At 38.4% G+C, this 20,098-nt stretch overlaps 1 long non-coding RNA gene across 1 annotated transcript in view; it reads left to right on the top strand.

Annotated features, from left to right (window-relative positions):
• The window catches only part of LOC140710826 (uncharacterized), a 146,290-nt gene that overhangs the window by 109,302 nt on the left and 16,890 nt on the right, over nt 1–20,098 (top strand). The window contains exon 3 of the long non-coding RNA XR_012091897.1: nt 17,810–17,922. This is a non-coding gene — a long non-coding RNA (uncharacterized lncRNA). The remainder of the gene's footprint in view (nt 1–17,809; nt 17,923–20,098) is intronic.

Consider the following 20,098-nt stretch of genomic DNA (forward strand, 5'->3'; position numbering starts at 1 on the left):
AATGGTTCCGTGTAGACTATAATAAGAATAGTAATAGTAACAATAATGGTCAGCATTGTTCAAGCTTTTAGAATGTGTCAGGTATTATTCTAAGGCCCTTACACCCATTAACTCATTGAATCTTCACACAAATTCTATTGAGTAGGCACTAGTATTATTCCTGTTTTATAGAAAAGAAAAAATGTCTCTGAGTATAACATTGAATTTATCTATTTCTTGCTGTAACTCTATCAGTTGTTGAATCATGCCTTTTGATGCTCTGTTTGTAGGTGCATACACGTTAAGGATTGTGTCTTAGTCCATTCAGGCTGCTATAACAAAAAAGCATGCATTGGATGGTTTATAAGCAGGCATTAATCTCATACATCTGGAGACTGGGAAGTCCAAGATCAAGGTGCTGATAAATTCAGTGTCCAGAGAGGGCCTCTTCCTGTTTTGTTGGCCCCTGACTTTTAACTGTGTCTTCAAGTGGTGGAAGGGGGAAGGAATCTCACTGGGGTCTTCTCATAAGGTCGCTATTCCCATTTATGACACCTCAGTCCTCCTGATCTAATCACTCACCAAAGGCCACACTTCCTAATACCCTCTATTTGGGGATTAGGATTATAACATTTAAATTGTGTGTTGGGGGAGGGTGGGTCAGGGACACAAACATTCAGACCATAGCATATCGTTACGTCTTCTTGGATAATTGACTCCGTTATCATTATATAATTATTCAATTTATCCGTGATACCTTACCTTGCCCTGTTGTCTGCTCTGTCTGAAATTAATAAAGATAGTCCCACTTTCTTTTGATTAGTGGTAGCATGGCATATCTTTATTTTTATTTATTTTATTTTATTATTATTATTATTTTTTGAGATGGAGTTTCACTCTTGTCACCCAGGATGGAGTGCAGTGGTGCATTCTCGGCTCACTGCAACCTCCGCCTCCTGGGTTCAAGCGATTCTCCTGCCTCAGCCTCCCAAGTAGATGGGATTACAGGTGCCCGCCACCATGCCTGGCTAATTTTTTTTTGTATTGTTAGTAGAGACAGTGTTTCACCCACCACCATGCCTGGCTATTTTTTTTTTTTTGTATTGTTAGTAGAGACAGGATTTCACCACATTGGCCAGGCTGGTCTCGAACTCCTCACCTCAGGTGATCTGCCCACCTCCGTCTCCCAAAGTGCTGGGATTACAGGCATGAGCCACCGCGCCTGGCCGGTATATCTTTCTATATCTGTTTACTTTTAACCTACAAGTGTCTTTATATTTAAAGTGAGTTTCTTGTAAAAAGCATATGGCTGGGTTTTGTTTTTTGATACACTATGACAATATCTGTCTTTTAATTGCTATATTTAGACCATTGATGTTTAAATGATTATTGATACAGGTGGGTAATATTTCACACATTTGCAACTGTTTTCTATTTGTTGCCCATGTTCTGTTTCTATTTTTGTCTCCCACACTTTTTCTGCCTTTTGTAGTTATAACTGAATATTTTTATGATTTCATTTTCTCTCCTTTATTAATATGTTAGTTATAGTCCTTCTTAATCTTTTCTTAGTGGTTCCCCTAAAGTTGCAATATATGTTTACAACCAATCCAGGTCCACTTTCAAATAACACTATACCACTTCATGGGTAATGACAGTAACTTAAAATAACAAAATAATCCGAATTCCTCCATCTCGTTCTTTGCAACATTGCTATCATTTATTTTACTTATACATAAGCATATAAATACACAAGTATATACACTTAAATACATTGTTGCTATTATGTTTTAAACAAACCATTATATGTTATATCAATTACAAATAAGAAAAATAAAAGCTTTTATTTTACTTTTACTTATTCATTCTCTAATTTCTTTATGTGAATCCAAGTGTCTGATCTGTATTATTTTCCTTCTCTCTGAATAACTTTTAACATTTCTTTCAAAGCAAGTCTTCTGGCAACAAATTCTCTAAATTATTGTTTGTTTAAGAAAGTCTTTATTTCTCTTTCACTTGTGAAGGATAATTTTATAGGATTCAAAATTCTAGGTTGATGAAGTTGTTTTTCTATCAAAACTTTAAATATTTCACTCCACTCTCTTCTTGCTTGCCTGGTTTCTGAGAAGTCAAGTGTAATTCTTGTCTTTGATCCTATATAGATGTTTTTTGTTTATTATGGCTTGTCTCAAGACTCTTTTCTTATCTTTGATTTTCTGCAGTTTGAAAATGGTATGCATGCCTGGACATGGTGGCTCATGCCTATAATCCCAGCACTTTGGGAGGCCAAGGCGGGTGGATCACCTGAGGTCAAGAGTTTGAGACCAACCTGGTCAACATGGTGAAACCTCATCTCTAGTAAAAATACAAAAATTAGCCAGGCATGGAGTGGGCACCTGTAATCCCAATTACTCGGGAGGCTGAGGCAGGAGAATCGCTTGAACCCAGGAGGCGGAGTTTGCAGTGAGCCAAGATGGTGCCACTGCACTCCAGCCTGGGTGACAGAGTAAGACCCTGTCTCAAAAAAAAAAAAAAAAGTATACCTATGTGTACTTTTGTTTTAATTTTTATTTTTGGCTTTTATCCTGCTTGGTTCTCCAAGCTTACTGGATATGTGGTTTGGTGTCTGACATTAACTTGGGGAAATTCTCAGTTATTATTCTGTCACACATTTCTTCTGTCCCTGTCTCTCTTTCTTTTCCTTCTGAGATCCTCATTATGTGTATGTTATACCTCTCGTAGTTGCCCCACAGTTCCTGGATATTCTGTTCTGGGGGTTGTTTTTCAGTATTTTTTTCTTTTTTCTTTTTAGTTTTGAAAGTGTCTATTACATACCCTCAAGCTCAGAGATTCTTTCCTCAGCTGCGTCCAGTCTACTAATGTGCCCGTCACAGGCATTCTTCATTTCTGTTGCAGTATCTTTGATCGCTAGCATTTCTTTTTTTTTTTTTTTTTTTTTTTTGAGATGGAGTCTCGCTCTGTCGCCCAGGCTGCAGGGCAGTGGCCGGATCTCAGCTCACTGCAAGCTCCGCCTCCCGGGTTTACGCCATTCTCCTGCCTCAGCCTCCCAAGTAGCTGGGACTACAGGCGCCCGCCACCTCGCCTGGCTAGTGTTTTTGTATTTTTTGGTAGAGACGGGATTTCACCGTGTTAGCCGGGATGGTCTCGATCTCCTGACCTCGTGATCTGCCTGTCTCGGCCTCTGGGATTACAGGCTTGAGCCACCGCGCCCGGCCGCTAGCATTTCTTTTAAATGCTTTCTCAGAATTTCTGTCTCTCTGCTTACATTATCTAGCTGTTCTTGCATATTGTCTACTTTTCCCATTAAAGCTCTTAGTACAATAATAAGTATTTTCAAAAAAAGTACTGGTCTGATAATGTCACCATTCCTGCTATATTTAAATTTTGTTCTGATGTTTGTTCAATCTCTTCAAACTGTATGTTTCGCCAGTAATATTCTTGTAATGTTTTGTTGAAGGATGAACATAGTGTACTGGGTGAGAGAAACTGCAATAAATAGGCTCTGAATAATGTAGTGGTGTGTGTTTGAAGGTGGCGTGTGAAGTGTTCTATAGCTTTATGATTAACTTTGTCTTTTGGTGAACCTGTACCCCTAGACTGTGAACTTAGCCAGTACTTCTCAGCTTCTTCCTGCTTAGATAGGACGGAATGTTTATAGTGGTGAGAGCTGAGCATCTCCCTTTCCTCACATGAAAGGCTAGAGGGAGCTGGAATTGGGTATTTTCCTTCCCACAAGTAGGTTAGGTTTTGAAATAATCCCAGCAGGTTAGACTCTTGTAAAATACTGTAGTTTCTCCTAAGGACATTCCTTGTGAAGAAGAACAAAATGCTTTGGTGTATTTCAGAATGGTTCTTTTTCTAAAGCATGAGGGGATGCTTCTGATGCTCATTATGAAGACCCAATAGAGCTCCAAAAGGTAAAAACTCACGAAGTGTAAGGGCAACCATATAACTGAAGTTTTTAACTTTCAGATTTGTCCACTCTGAGCCTCCAGCATTCACCAATTACAGTTGATGTTTTCTTACTATGGCATTGGTTCTTGTGGAGGTTTATGCTTTGGGGTCTCTGCTCTAGTAAGCTGTGATTCCCTTTGTCTGCCTGCTTCTGTCTCCAATTCTGGGGGCGGCAATTTACCCTGTGACCTCACTTCTCTGATGAATCTAAAAACCTAAGAATAGTTGTTGATTTTCCCTTTTGTTCAGCTCTTTACATGTTGATAGGAAGGAGTAACGACTTCCAAGCTCCTTACGTGTTAGACCAGACACCAGAAGTGGTAGAAATTAAAATGAACAGAATAATGTTAAGAACATATCCAAGGTTACACACCTAAGAAGTAATGAATCCAGACTCAAAACTAATGTCAAAGCCCACTGTCAACCACTGCCCCAAGCTGATCTCAGACCACTCTGCTATACCTAAGAAGCGTATATTGGTTATATGTGGACTCTAGAGCTAGATTCTTTAGGTATGAATCCAGTTCCATCTATTGTATTAGTTGTATGACTTTTTGCATAAGTCTGTTGTAGGTATTAAGTGAGTTGGTTTCTGAAATGCACTTACAACAGTGACTGCAAGTGAGAAAGCACTCACTAAATGGTGGCAGCTTTTGGTATTGCATGGAAGAGCCAGCATTCTCATCCCTCAAATACCACGAAAAATGCACAGGTGTGGTATAGTGAATTTGTAGCATTTCTTCTGGAAATTTCGGTGGAAGAGATTTCCAAAGCATCTGTTTTCTTGAAATGCTGCACCCTATATAGTTTCTTGCTCTTCAAAGTCTGGTACATTAAACCAACAACATTGGCGTCTCCTGGGAGCTAGTAAAACAATGAAAATTCTCAAGTCTCATTCCAGACCATTTGGATCAGAATCTGCATTTTAACAAGATTCCCAGGTGATTAATTGGTGCATTTTAGTTTAAGACTCTGATATAGCCTAGTGGTTAAGAGTGGCTTTGAATTCAGACTCATGTGCATCAGAAGCTAAGTTCTGTCAATTACAAGCTCTGTCATCTTTGAGCAGTTTTCTTATCTATGCCTAATTTCCTCAGCTGTAAAATTGGAATAGTAATAATACCTCTCTCATAGGGCGGTTGAGAAGATTGGCACACAGTAGGTGCTCAGTAAACACATGTTATAGCTACACTGCTACTATTATCATCAAAGTGTCAAGGCTGAAACAGGAGAGGTGAAAAGCTGTCCCCATGAAGTCAGCATATAGGGGAAAGAGGACACTGGAGGATGGATCAAGTCTAGAGGGTCAGAGTCCAGATTATTTTATTCAACTACAGTGGAGAGCAGAGTATTATCACAAGGAATGCTTAGATCACATGTGAAACAAAAAGGGCATAGAGTTGAAATTGTGAGGCAAAGTCACGAGGACAAGAACAAGTTGAAGATGAGAAGGAAGGACAAAGAGAGAACTAAGTAGGAAGAGTGACTCCTGGTTCAGAGAGAAAACCTAGTCTCCAGCACTGGTACAACCATGTGGTATGATTGCGTTCTCATGCACTTGGATCACATGGCCAGAATAATAAAGGGAGCTCCTTAAAGGTACTGTATGGGCTCCACCAGCACCACTCCCCACCCCCCAAAACAACACACACCTGGTTTAGAAGACCCCCAAGGACATTGATCCATCTCATCTACTGTATCCTTAATGCATCCCAGGAGCAATTACCTAAAGCGGGGTTTCACTGGGTGCAAGAGGAGGAATTCATTCCCTATTTCCATACATTTACTCTTTCATTTCTGCCTTGGAGCGCATGAGACCTGACCATCATTAAACAAAACCCTTTTTTGAGTGTGCAATCCAAGGAGCTATTTTCCCCCAACCTAGTGGGCTGAAAAAGATTTATTCTTCCTGAAGGATGGAATGAAACCTCCATGGTTTAGCTTCTTGCGATAACACTCCCTAAGGGTTAATGTGCTATTAATATGGCAAAAAAGGAAGAAACCCTTTTAAATAGCAGCTTATGCTTCTTTTTGATTTCTCTCCTGCAAAAGCTGATTTACTGTGTGTTTCTTCCATCTGGCAGGAAGCTAATCTGAATATGAATCAATCTTTGCAAAAATAACTGCAGGAAATTTTAGACATTCATAACTTTCCAAAGTTGTTTTTTTTTTTTTTTTTTTTACTTTAACAATAGCATTTTTGTCATTCTTTCAGTTGTGCAGTTTTTCAATTGAAATGAAGTATGACTATTTAAGGAATTCTGCCACCTCATCCTGAATGCCTCCTTTACTGTTATAGATTCACATTGCTCATCTCCTAGATATTTGCACATAAATGAATAATTGCTGTTATCCCAAAAAGTTTTTTTTTTTTTTTTTTTTTTGAGACGGAGTCTCGCTCTGTCGCCCAGGCTGGAGTGCAGTGGCCGGATCTCAGCTCACTGCAAGCTCCGCCTCCCGGGGTTTACGCCATTCTCCTGCCTCAGTCTCCCGAGTAGCTGGGACTACAGGCGCCCGCCACCTCGCCCGGCTAGTTTTTTGTATTTTTTAGTAGAGACGGGGTTTCACCGTGTTAGCCAGGATGGTCTCGATCTCCTGACCTCGTGATCCGCCCATCTCGGCCTCCCAAAGTGCTGGGATTACAGGCTTGAGCCACCGCGCCCGGCCCCAAAAAGTTTTAATCATGAGGGGAAAACAGATTAATGTGATGTTCCCAACTAGATAAGCAAAATAACAAAAAAAGATAATTCTCAAATATCTAATTCTTCTTTCCTTGTAGTATATTTTGTAATAATGATGTTTTTTTCTAACACTAGTTGTACCAGTTACTATTTCTGGAGTTGCTAAACAGAATGGGACAAGAAAAAGCTATCTTATAAATCTAGACTGGAGTCCTTAACAAGTAACTTGGCATTTTCAAAATCATTGCTTCTCAACCTTTGCCGCATTGTAGCATACCTTAAAAATAATGTTTGTACAGCATACTGAGGTAAATAGATGAGGCTACTTGGGCAGAAAATGACTGGCCCAGGGACCCAGCTGCCCCAGGTCCCATCAAACCACCCCAATGCTTGGGGAATAAATATTTCATTACACCCACAGCCATTTTCACCAAGCACACAAGCTCTGCTCATGACAATCCTGTTCGTCTGAACTTAGAATTGGTGAAGGAACGGGCCAGGCATTAGCGGCTCACACCTGTAATCCCAGCACTTTGGGAGGCTGAGGTGGGCGGATCATGAGGTCAGGATTTCAAGACCAGCCAGACCAACATGGTGAAACCCCGTCTCTACTAAAAATACAAAAATTAGCTGGTCGTGGTGGTGCGTGCCTGTAATCCCAGCTACTCAGGAGGCTGAGGCAGGAGAATTGCTTGAACCTGGGAGGTAGAGTTTTCAGTGAGCTGAGATCACACCACTGCACTCCAGCCTGGGCAACAGAGTGAGACTCCATTTCAAAAAAAAAATTTGGTGAAGGAAAATGGATACCATTAGAAAATTGAAGTCACATCATCCAGACTAAGTGAGTGTCTTTGGCACAATTTCCAGACAAAGGCTATGTGGTCAAGTCACTCCACTTTATACTGACTTGTCAAGTATGACTGGCTAGCCTAGCATTTTCCAAACTGTGTTTCATAGAATGCTAGTATTCCATGAGCTATTATTGGACACTAAAGCAATTTCCCTCCTGTGGTCAAATAATGTTGAGATTTAGTGGGTTACATGTATTTCATTACTATAAGACTTTCTAAAGTTTTTTCACATCCTAATGTGATTTGTGAATTTCCAAAAAAATAAGATAGAGCTGATTGGCAACATATGTTTGTGCAAGTTGTTCACTGTACAAGTCTAGAGGTAAATATTCCCGTTGTAGCCTATTATATGACATTCATTCATGTAGTGTACAACCTCTACATGGCAGCGCTAGAATGTAGCATGCAATATTTTCCATACATATTTGGCCATGGGACGTTGTCGAGAATACTTGTTAGTGTCTACTAGAGCACATTTGGTTCTACATCAACTCCACCGATCATCTTTTTTGTTTTGCTACCTTTCCAGCATTCTATTTCTAAGTAACTCCACTCCTTTTTCCCAAACAGATGGTGCTTTCTCTCACCCCTGTGAGGAAAGAACATGGTCTTTGATGTCACCCCAGCCTGAGTTCAATACCAGCTCTGCCACTTATTTACCAGCTCTGGGCCTTGGTGCTATCTGCAAAATAGAAATAGTATCATGCACATTACAGGGTGGCTGTGTGGATTAAATGAGCAAGCAATTGTAAAGGCCCAGTACAGAGCCAAACACAGAGGAATACATGTTGATTATCCCTTATCTTAAATGCTTGGGACCAGAAGTGTTTCGATTTTTTAATTTCTTTTGGATTTTGGAATATTTCCATTGTATTTACCAGTCAAGAATACCTAATTCAAATATCTGAAATCCAAAAAGCATTTTCTTTGAGCACCGTGTTGGTGCTCAAAAAGTTTCAGATTTTGGAGTATTACAGATTTGGTGTGTTCAACCTGTATACAACAAGTGTTCCACTTCACCATCAGTGCTTTTGCTAAAATTCCCACTGTCTGCAATGCCTTCCTGTGCTCAGTCTGTCCTTGAAGGAATATCTCATTTACAAAGCCTTCCTGATGCAGCTACTCCCTTCTTCAAACCTCTGTAGCACCTTGTAGGTCATTCAAAGGTATATTCTAGCACCTTATTTCTGATAGAATAATTTTGACCAATTTCTCATCTCCCTTGCTTGAGTGTGAAATCTTGACGGCAGCAACATTGTCTTGTTCACCTTTGATCCTCAGCGGAACCTGGGATATCTTAGGTACTCAGTAGATGTTTGTATAATCTAGTGAAATAAAAATCATAAAGTAGCTGGCAGGTAGCCACAATATTTTTCACTGAAGAGGTGATGATAATAACTCTTCTGGGCTGACTGGATGCACATAATAGTCTGAGCAAAAATTTCTCTACTGGTTTGCATAGACAGACACAGCAAATTATAAAGATAAATTTCACATAGCACAAAGAAGACATAGAGGTTTAAATTGCACAAATGTACTGTATAATTAACATCTTCTATAGAGTAAAGGCCTTGAAGCATAGAGTTGATGATTCATCTCATAATTGATTAAAAATTCAAAAATAAAGCAAATACTTTAGAACAGAGTCCCAGACTCAAAGATCGATATACATAAAATCCCTCTTCCTTAAGTTATCTTCAACTGCTAACCTATACTAAACACTAAGCTAAGCCTCTTTAGAAATTTCTATTAAGATGATGCATTTGCTTACATTACAGTATGTACTGTTCTGAGTATACGTAGACAGCCCATTTTTACATCAATAAAATATGAATTATCTGTACCCAGCGTTATATTTTATTCAACTTCACCTGCTAAAATATTTTTAAATGAGACATATATGTCCAAAATAAGTTGCACATTAGCTTTTCAAGTAACATTTTGTTATGAAGATTTAAGGTAAATGCAAACAATCTCGTAAAGTGGGGCTACATTTATCAACAGGAATTAGATACTTTAGGAAGAAAATTCAAGATCAAGAACATCTTTTTAAACAATGTCAAAGGGACTTTCTACAAAAATTACCTAGTTAAGACATACTGTTCTATTTCTTAACAAATGTTTTGGCCTTGGACACCTTATTTGGAGAGCAATTTATCAGAAAAGTACAAAATTATTGTTCATAACTTCCATAACAACTGATTAATTTATATGACAACATGATATCAAAATGCCCCCATACAATGTGTCAATAATAATAATGTATAAGCATATGAATTGTTTTAAGGTATAAATCCAGAGAGTTGCAGGCTTTATTCAATAATTTAACAGTTATATTTGAAAATATATGTAGTGTGTGGACACAACCCTTAAAGCAAGGAAACAATTGATTATTAAAGTAGTCATTTCAGGACAAATAAAGAAAGATGCTATTGTAATTGTTGCTTTTTTTCTTTTTTATGTTTTATTTATTTATTTGAGATGGAGTTTCACTCTTGTTGCCCAGGCTGGAGTGCAATGACATGATCTCGGCTCACTGCAACCTCTGCCTCCCAGGTTTAAGCGATTCTCTACTTCAGCCTCCCGAGTAGTTGGGATTACAGGCCTGTGCCACCACACCCGGCTAATTTTTGTATTTGTAGTAGAGATGGCATTTCACCATCTTGTCCAAGCTGGTCTTGAACTCCTGACCTCATGATCCACCTGCCTCAGCCTGCAAAGTGCTGGGATTATAAGCGTGAGCCACCATGCCTGGCCAGGACAGCCATTATTAAAACCACAATTGAAAAGGAAATTTTGGTTACTTCTGTAGCATACAACAATTTAATATAAAAATTATAATTAATAACATACACAAGTTATATCAGAATTATAAGTTTCCCATAATTTTGGAACACATATCAATAACATTTATATAAATACAGCCCAAAGAAAGTCAAGCACCATTTTATATTTGACAATGCTTCTTGTATGATTTTTATACCAAATAAGGCAAATATGTCTCTTTTGAACTTCAGAGGACTCATATCAAAAAATTAATGAGGAATCAAGTCAGAATTTGACTTTGGAAAGTTTGTCAAACATAAAAAGTTTAAAATGCTTGATATCACGAAAGAGGGTCATGGGTCATTGTAAAATAAGTCATTCATTTAACCAAAGCAATAACTCAAAGATTTCAAAAATAAAGGTGAACATCTTTATTCTTTGAGAGAGGAGACTTAATATCCCAAACAATAAGCCCTAATAAAAACAGGATGTGGCAAATTAAATTTGTTTTTTTGAAATTTAATGATAAAAGTTTAATCATCTTGACTACAAAATAGAATTTCTATAAACCTTGTAACTTTTATAATTTTGCATTAAGGAGTGAGTTAATGCTCCAAGAAAATCTAGTTAAACTGACAAAGCAACCTAGATGCTGGTTTTGCTTTAAGTGTGCCTTTGATATTAATGGTTAATTCCTAGATAAACTGAACTACTTTTCTCTTAATATCAGTCCTTACAATCTCACATGCCCACCTCTTCCACAATAGTCCTTGGGCCTTGAGGAGTTGAAGAGTTTTAATTTCTGGCCCTGCATCTCATGAACGCAGTTTACTTTGATTAGCATCTTCTACTGGGCCTGAAGATAAGGCTATAATTGCTGTCAGTGTTTAAGATATAGCATGACTTGGTGTCCTTTTTAGACCCAGGAGTCAAAGCCCTAAAACTCAATGGCACAAGGACTTTAAAAGCACATACAGAAAGTTACACAGATATAATAACCTTAAGTAAAAAAAAAATTTTTTTTTTCTAAGCAATCCCAAAGCTTATAATAATGACATAGGAATTATTTCAATAAAATGTAAAATCGCTTAGGCCAGCTACCAGCAAGCAAAATAAAAGACCATCTGCAGTGGACAGAATATTATGTTGGAAGAAAACACTTTTTTAGACCTTTAAGAAAAAATTTTTGGCCTGGCATGGGGGGGCTCATGCCTGTAATCCTAGCACTTTGGGAGGCTGAAACAGGTGGATCACTTGAGGTCAGGAGTTCGAGACCAGCCTGGCCAACACGGTGAAACCCTGTCTCTACTAAAAATACAAAAATTAGCCAGGCGTGGTGGCAGGAAAATTGCTTGAACCTGGAAGGGGAAGGTTGCAGTGAGCCAAGATTGTGCCACTGCACTCCAGCCTGGGTGACAGAGTGAGACCCCACCTCAAAACAAAACAAAACAAAAACAACAACAACAACAAAAAACATTTTTAGCATCAGGCCACAACAGACAGAACACAAGAGAAGAAAAAAACTTATATGAGCTGAAAATGAGTTGAAAGAGACAGTTATTATTTTGCACCTTTTAAAAGGGGAGAGTAAGCCGAAAATGGTGAGATATGATAAAAGTTAAACTTCGGGTTAAAAAAATTAAAATAATTTATTAAGAGTAAATCAATCCCTTAAGAAAATTTTATTGTTCTAATGAATTTTTTAGTGTCTTTTTATAACATAACCTAAATCTAGAAACACTATTATAAATAATTTCCCTTTAATTATAGACAACTGTATACAAGTCATTTATGACAGCTTGGACTTCCTGTTTTATCCCTTCCTCTTTCTTTTCTCCTTTGAGATAGAGTCTTGCTCTGTCGCCCAAGCTAGAGTCATGCAGTGGCGCCATCTCGGCTCCCTGCAACCTCCGCCTCCAATGTATAAGCAATTCTCCCGCCTCAGCATCCAGAGTAACTGGGACTACAGGCACGTGCCACCACGCCTGGCTCATTTTTGTATTTTTAGTAGAGACAGGGTTTTGCCATGTTGGCCAGGCTGGTCTCGAACTCCTGACTTCAGGTGTTCCATCCACCTCGGCCTCGCAAAGTGCTGGAATTACAAGCATGAACCACCATGCCCAGCCTTCCTTTTTCTTAAATAACCAGTTACTTTATTTTAGAACAAAAATTTACCATACAAGATTCTTTCTCAGATAAAATTATTTTCCTTTTAACCTTTTGTGCCAAAAATGCCTCTTCATAATTTCCTTCACATTGTTCTTATTCACTGATTACCTAATTTCATAAATAACTTTTAAATAAGCTTTGAATTAGACAAAAAGTATTTTCCTTTAAGATCACATTTCTTTTTTACAGAAAAATGTTTTCCTATAATTAAAAAAATTGGAAATGACCCAGACATTTAATAAATATCTATTATTTAGCTTAATACAACTTTGGATTTTAAATTATATGACAAGATTATCTATAAGCACTTATTTTATTACATTTGTGTAATTAATTGATTTTTTAATAGTTTACCTAGATTACTTATGAAAACTGTGATAGTTCTCATTTAATTTCCTTTTTAACCATTTTTATAACCTGTGAATTTCAAGTTTTCCTGAGTAAGAACATTAAGATTAGATAAAGGGTCATTTTTTTGTTTGTTTGTTTTGCCAATAGCTCACGATTTAGCTATTTTCATTAACCAAACAATATTAAATTCCTTACTTATTAAATTTTACATAAACAAAGATAATTCTCATTTGAGCTGCATTCATAGCTTTAGAAACCTTATGCCAGATTTTGACATCTAGCAGAGATAAATCATGTATGTTGACAATTCCAAAGCCATTTCTAATTTAATTTCGCTAAAATTTTTAAAACCAACTTTTTTATTGAAGATTTGCTTAAGTCACATGAACTTGAAAAAGCATTTGGCTTAAAGTTTCTGTTTTTCTGAAAAGCATTAGATTTAAGTGCCTTTGTTAAGCCAATTAATTAGAGCTCTTTTATACATTTTTAGTAGTGAAATGTCATATACATGACACATAAATACATAGATGTATTAGACATGTAGACAGAAGTAGATCTTATAAATTCATAAGACCTTTATTTTTTCCTCCTATTTTAGACTTACAATTTCTTCATAACCTATTTTATTGCCCTAGGCAATTGTCAGCTAGATAGCCCTAAATTTGCATATTAAAGGAACCCTTAGGTAAAAAAAATCAGATAGTGAAATTTACATCTCAAAGCACAGAGAGAAAGAGTCTGGTGGTGTTAGAGGGAGATTAAAGATGGATGCCAAATCAAACACCAAATTATAGAAATATATTATAGGATTGTATGAGGAGACCAGTTTTTTATTTAGATAGGGACTACCTAGCTTTTAACTGGATCTCTGAGCTCTGGGCAGAGCCCACACTGAATCCTAGATCTCCAAAAAAAGAGAATTACTATGAGGCTAGACCAAGCAATGTTTTTACAGTGCACTTTTTTTTTTTTTAAACAAAGACATTTCTAAGTGTCCAAGTTACTTTCTTCCTTAATAATCCAAGAGTAGCCTCTGTTGTAATAACTGTTTTAGTCAAAAAATCAAGTAACACAATACAAAAGCAAGCAACTTAAGATCTGAGATGAACTTGTCTGTTTACACTCTTGGGAAAAAACAGAGGTTTCTCCCCAAAAGGGAGTGTGGCATCTTCTCCGTTTTCTTTAAGGAACCCAGGCAATTGTAAACTATTTTATGTCCATCATGCAGCAGAGGGTAGCAAAACAAAGGAGAGACAGCAGAAGTAAATGAAGAAAACAGTATAGTCATCTGAGAAGAAAAAAAATCTTTTGCTCAGCAAAGACAAGGTCCTAGGAGAGAAGATGTAGAAAATAGAAAAGTTTCTCTTCAAACCTCATCTTGGTTTAAAAATAAAATAATAGACACTAGGAATAATAGCTCCTTACTCTAAAACCTCCTATCTACTACTAGTTCTTACACTTTAGCCCAGTTAGTTGCTTTGGCTTACTCAGGCATGTCTGGACAGGCCCAGGCAAGTCTTAGCTCATGGTTTATGCCCTTTCCTTATTTGAAAAGTTACTGCTTCCTTAAACCTTTCGTAAGCAACTTCCTTTTCTTTTTTGTTCTCCCTTGCACTTACCTGCCTGTTTAGGAAAGTTTTAGGTTATTAGCAAATTAGGTGTCAGTTTAAGACTGAGGTCCAGTTCCAGCCAGTGGATGCAGGACACAGCAGTAAGGCTGACCCAAATGTGTAAAGGATAAATATGTCTGCTTTTCCTTTGTTCAGGTGTGCTCTCACCATTGTTTGATCTGCGAGGGGCACCCTTTCTGCAGAAAGTAAAGATTGCCTTGCTGAGAGATCCTTTGTCTTGTCTTTATGGCACCGATTATCTGTTTCTAACAGAAGAAAAAATAAAGACCTTTTAATACAAATGCACTTGTGCACACATACACACACATACATCTCGGATGTTAGCTTTTAATTAAGCTGACTTTTAACCCTTGAGCTCCTTTAAAAAAACTTTCTAAATCTCATTACCGTATTTTAGCTAGGAAAAATTGCTGATGTTTCAAAAGTAACAAGTATCAAACCAGAAAGGGCTTGATTTAGGAAGCAAACCCGGGCTGTTGTGGTGGAAAAAAAAAGAAGGCAGAACCTTAGCTATGAAACTGCAGCATGGGGCGACAGCCTTACTCTTTCAGTTTGGCCTGGCTAGCAAAAAGGTGGCCTTGTTATGTACATAAAGCCCCTTAAGTTCTCAAAATCAAAACTCTTTATTTTCTTTTTCTTTTGCTGGCCATTTTTCTTCCCAAGCCCTCCCTACCTTTTGTGGGAATTCAGCCACTTCAGAGGCCTTGTTCCTCATAATTTGGAACTTTCCTTTAGATTTGATCAAGTTGGATTGTTTCCCAATGAAAAAAACAAAAACAAAAACAGAAACAAATAACAGCAAAAAAAAAAAAAAGTTAATCAAAACACAAAGTATCACAAAATGTATATGATTACTGAGCACTCTAATGGTAAGGAGAAATTAAGACTAGCTCATTGTTAATCTTAACTTTAGACAAGACAAAACCCCTGCTGAGCTACTTACCTAGTGATGGGTCTCAGGCTGAAGGCTGCTGTCTATCATCCTAGAAGCAGGAAAAAACTCAAACTCATCTTCTGTGCTGACAGCAAGGTCAAACTCCATAAAGGAAGTATCTGCCTTCCATTGTCATGGAAGCAGGAAAACTTGCCTTTCTTGGTGAAAGCAAGTAAATCTTCAGAAAAGAAGTTGTGCAGCCAAATAAACTTTAGGTCGCAACCAAATTTTTGGAGATCAGGGATTCTTTGGAGGGGTGGCTTTCAGGCCTCAGCAAATTGTCCTATTGGTTTTAGCCATAAAGATAGCTCAAGCTGGTACCAAGTACCAGTAGAAGGTTTGTCAAAGATCAGGGGCACCTATACTCAGAATCCCTTTGTGGTTACCAAATATGAACCCCAAATAGCTGAGACAGGTCTCAGTCAATTTTGAAAATTAATTTTGCCAAGATTAAGGATGCACCTGTAGGAACCTAGTTTTTAGATTCCTTCCTGGGCAGGGGTCGTCACGAGAGACCACTCGACACGGAAGTCACAGTGGAAAGATTTATTGCTAGCGCGCTAGGGTCCTATGTCCGAAGTTGGCCACAGGACCCCGAATGCTTGTTACAGACAGTTTATAAAGGCAAAAAACCACAAAATTTTACAAAGCTTGAGGCGCAAGATGATTGGAGCAGGTTATGGCCTGAGCGAGATGTCTTACTTTAATTGGTTGGTTTGAACCTGGTTTGAACCCGCGCGGGGTATTTCCCGGACTTGTTCTTCTGTTTGAATTCCAGGAATTTGGGTGGGTGTTTTAGATAGCCACACGGACATCGGGCGAGTGCTTTAGATGGCCACCTGGTCATTGGGTGGGTGCTTTTAGATAGCCACCTGGTGTGGCTTTTCTAAGCTTCTAAGTTTCTAAGTCTAAAAGTCTAAAGGTTTCTAAGTTTTTAAAGTCTATAGGTCTCTAAGTTTCTAAAGGTTTCTAAGTTTCTAAATCTATTTTCACACCCATGACACAGCCTCAGGAAGTCCTGATGATACAGACAGGAGACAGGAAAATACTGGGTAGAAGAGGGTGGTTCCCCAGCAAAAGCCCCACCCTCAAGCCTGGAAACTCATGGCCCTAAATGGGAACAGGCATTCCTGTTTTCATGCCTAAAAGTTGCCTTTTGACCTGCCACACCCCGCTATGCTGTACCTATATAAATGCCAAACCCTAGGCTCCACAATCAGACGAGCAGAGGAACAGAAAAACAGAAGAATGGCAGAGAAGGAGAGAAGAGAAGGAGCATCTGAACATTGAGAGGAGTTCAGCTGGGGACAGCAAATCTCCAGGGGAAGATCATCTTCCCACTCCATCTCCCTTTCAGCTCCCCATCCATCCCACTGAAAGCCACCCTGCCCACTCAATAAAACCCCCACATTCACCATCCTTCAAATCCATGTGTGACCTGATTTTTCCTGGATGCCAGACAAGAGTTTGGGATACAGAAAGCTGTCACACTGGCTCTCTGCCCTTGTGAAAAGACAGAGGGTCCATTAAGCTGTTTAATGCTTAAGCCATCCATGGATGGCAAAGCTAAAAGAGCACACTGTAATACATACCCACTTGGGCTTTGGGCTTCACAGGCACCCACCCCTGGATGCTGCCATGGGTCTAGAGCCCAGGGGTGCTTGCCCCAGCTTCTGCACCTGCCCGTCTGTGTGTTCCCCTTCCCACGAGGGGTTTGAACATGCATGGCAGCCAGAGGAGCCACACGCCTGTCACACATCCTGAGAGGGAGATCAGAGAACTCTCCCATTTCACTGAGATGTGTGGCCAGTGTGCTCCTGGGCACAGTTTACTTTTATACATTTTAGGGAGACACGAGACACCAATCAATACATGTAAGATGTACATTGGTTTAGTCCAGTAAGACCAGACAACTCGAAGTGGGGGTTTCCAGGTTAGAAGTAGATAAAAGACAAAAGATTGCATTGTTTTGAGTCCTTGGTCAGCCATCCAGTGAATACACAATTTAGCCTGGCTCCGTGAATCTGCATTTTTCATAAACAATAGGGAAGAGGAAGCAATCAGATATGCATTTGTCTCAGGTGAGCCTCAGAGGGATGACTTTGAATAGAATGGGAGGTAGGTTTGCCCTAACCAGTTCCCAGCTTGACTTTTCCCTTTAGCTCAGTGATTTAGGGGCCCCAAGATTTATTTTCTTTTTACAAGGAATATTTCATCCAAGCCAAAGTAAGGCCCAGAAAAGAGAATAGGCAAACCCACCTAGGATGCAGGGAACAAGACATGCAAAGGCAGAGAGGGCAAAAAGTGCAATGTGTTCTGAAAGAGTAAAGATCTTGAACTGGCAGGAGCAAGAAAACCTGCAGCACACAGCTATGATGGAAGTTAGGGCTGCAGTAGTAGGAAGGGCCAAAATGCAAAAAGCCTAGGACTTACTTTCCGCAATGAGGAGCTAGTATTTGTGTTTTTGCACAGGACTGACTCAGAAGACTCTTCTGGAGGCTGTTTAGAAGGAGACAATAGTGAATGAGAAAACAGAAGACTGTTGTATGTGGCCCAGGTGAAATGTTATGCAGATCTAAATTAAGGTATGATTCAGAGTCGAACCCCTTTATAATCCTGTTTTTCTGAGACAATGTGTTCTGAATTGAAAACTACTGAAGTTATTGAATGTTATATTTGGTATTCAATACTTGGTACTCAATACATTTGATAGTTGTCATTAGCCCATATGCTAAAACAAACACTGTAATGCAACTGTGTCATATTTAGTGCAAGTCAGAAACAAAATGAGAAAGAAATGTCAAGTAAAAATGATCCAAATAATTTTTATAAACTTTTATTTAAAAGCATAGATCATATTCCCAACATTAAGAAATAGTATTGCATTCATTACTACTGAGCTTTCCCGCCACCCACCATTGCATTCTCTGTTACCATGGAGATGGTTAGCTACTTCATTTCATTCTTCTCTACACCCTTTAACACATATTTTAAAATTTTATCGAGAGATCACTGATGAATTTCCAACAGTCTATAAAATGAAAATAGACAAAACTTCCCTATTTTGATTAAATTGTTTGCCAAAGAAAAATGCTTGAGCATGCACCACGTTAATCAAAATTTTAAGACTGTCATTATGAAGTATTTTTCAACACAAAAATACTACAATTACTATTTTAAGAGTAAATTCCATGATATTTTGTATATAATTGTATGGGAATGACTATTAGAAGCATTAAAATAAGGAATAGAAAGAGAAAGTTTCCATGCATGTGTCTGTCAATAGTTGTTCTGTATGTTTGATAACACACTGAACAGGAAAATAATAAAAGCAAGTGAGAAGTAATAACAAAATGAGGCAACGTCTATGGAGACATATCAGTTTGTGAGGGACAGCATTGCTTCAGCCAGTTGCTATTGATTGTGTTCAACTGCTGTCTCCTAGCCTAATAGGTAGGCGTAGAAAAAAATTATGATTTTTAAAAATAAATTTTAGAATAAAGATGATGGTCCCTGCATTAGAATACAGGCCACTTCATTCCCACTCACATACAAAGTGTTGTTGTAAGAAAACATGCACACATACACAGATTTAACCTCATTTTTAAAAGTCAGAAAAATTACATTAAAATGTTTCTAGTAGCTTTATTCACAATAGCCAAAAATTGGAAATAGCCCTGGTGTTTATTAATATGAGAATGAATAAAAAATCACTGTCATATCCATACAATGGAATACTAAAGGGATGAACAATTGATATTGACCAACAATATGGATACATTTCAGAATCATGCTGAGAGAAATAATTCAGACACAGAAGAGTACATACCCTTTGATTCCATCTCTTTGGAGTTCCACAAAAGGCAAAATTAATCTATAGCAGAAAAAAAAATCAAAACATTTGTCCCCAGACGTTGCGGGGGGGTAGAGGAGGTAGAGGAGGGGATTGACTAGGAAAAAGGCATGAAGGAACTTTTGGGGACAATGGATGTATATTATATGCTAATAGGATTAAGATTATACAGAAATATGAATTTTGCAAAAATCAATAAATTTATACATTTTATTTTACACACATTTTACATAAAAGTGAAAAAATCAAATATCGAATTCTTAACTATGCACGCTAAAGTATTTAGAAGGAAGTATATTGCTATCTAAAATCCATCAAAAATAAGAGGAATCGAGGCATGGATAAAGGGATGGGCCATTGGATAGGTATGTGATAAAACAACTATAACAAAATGTTAATGGTAGAATCTGGGAAATGGGTGTGCCAGTAATTTATTGTTTCATAGTCCCAGGCCCACTCTTCCTGGCCCAATTTTGTGATTCTACTCTGGCCTCTGCAACTAAATCTCTCCTTTGCCAGTGGGATCCTTGTTGTCTTTCTCTGACAGTAGTGGGTCCTGGAGGGTGACTGCAAGCCTGGATGTAAAATAAAGAACTTCCTTTGCTTTTTTGTTTTTTCCTGTTTGTAATTTGTGTCTGCAGCTATGAGTAGTTCAGATACGGCTGATTCCTGTAGTGTTCACCATGGTGGCAAGCTGTTCTTGCCTCCAGCAACTCCCTTTTTTTTTTTTTTTTTTCTGAGACGGAGTCTTGCTCAGTCACCCAGGCTGGAGTGCAGTGGTGCAATCTCGGCTCACTGCAAGCTCTGCCTCCTGGGTTCACGCCATTCTCCTGCCTCAGCCTCCCAAGTAGCTGGTACTACAGGTGCCCGCCACCACGCCCGGCTAATTTTTTTTGTATTTTTAGTAG

Source organism: Chlorocebus sabaeus, chromosome X (genome assembly GCF_047675955.1).
Source record: "Chlorocebus sabaeus isolate Y175 chromosome X, mChlSab1.0.hap1, whole genome shotgun sequence".
NCBI classification, from domain to species: domain Eukaryota; kingdom Metazoa; phylum Chordata; class Mammalia; order Primates; family Cercopithecidae; genus Chlorocebus; species Chlorocebus sabaeus.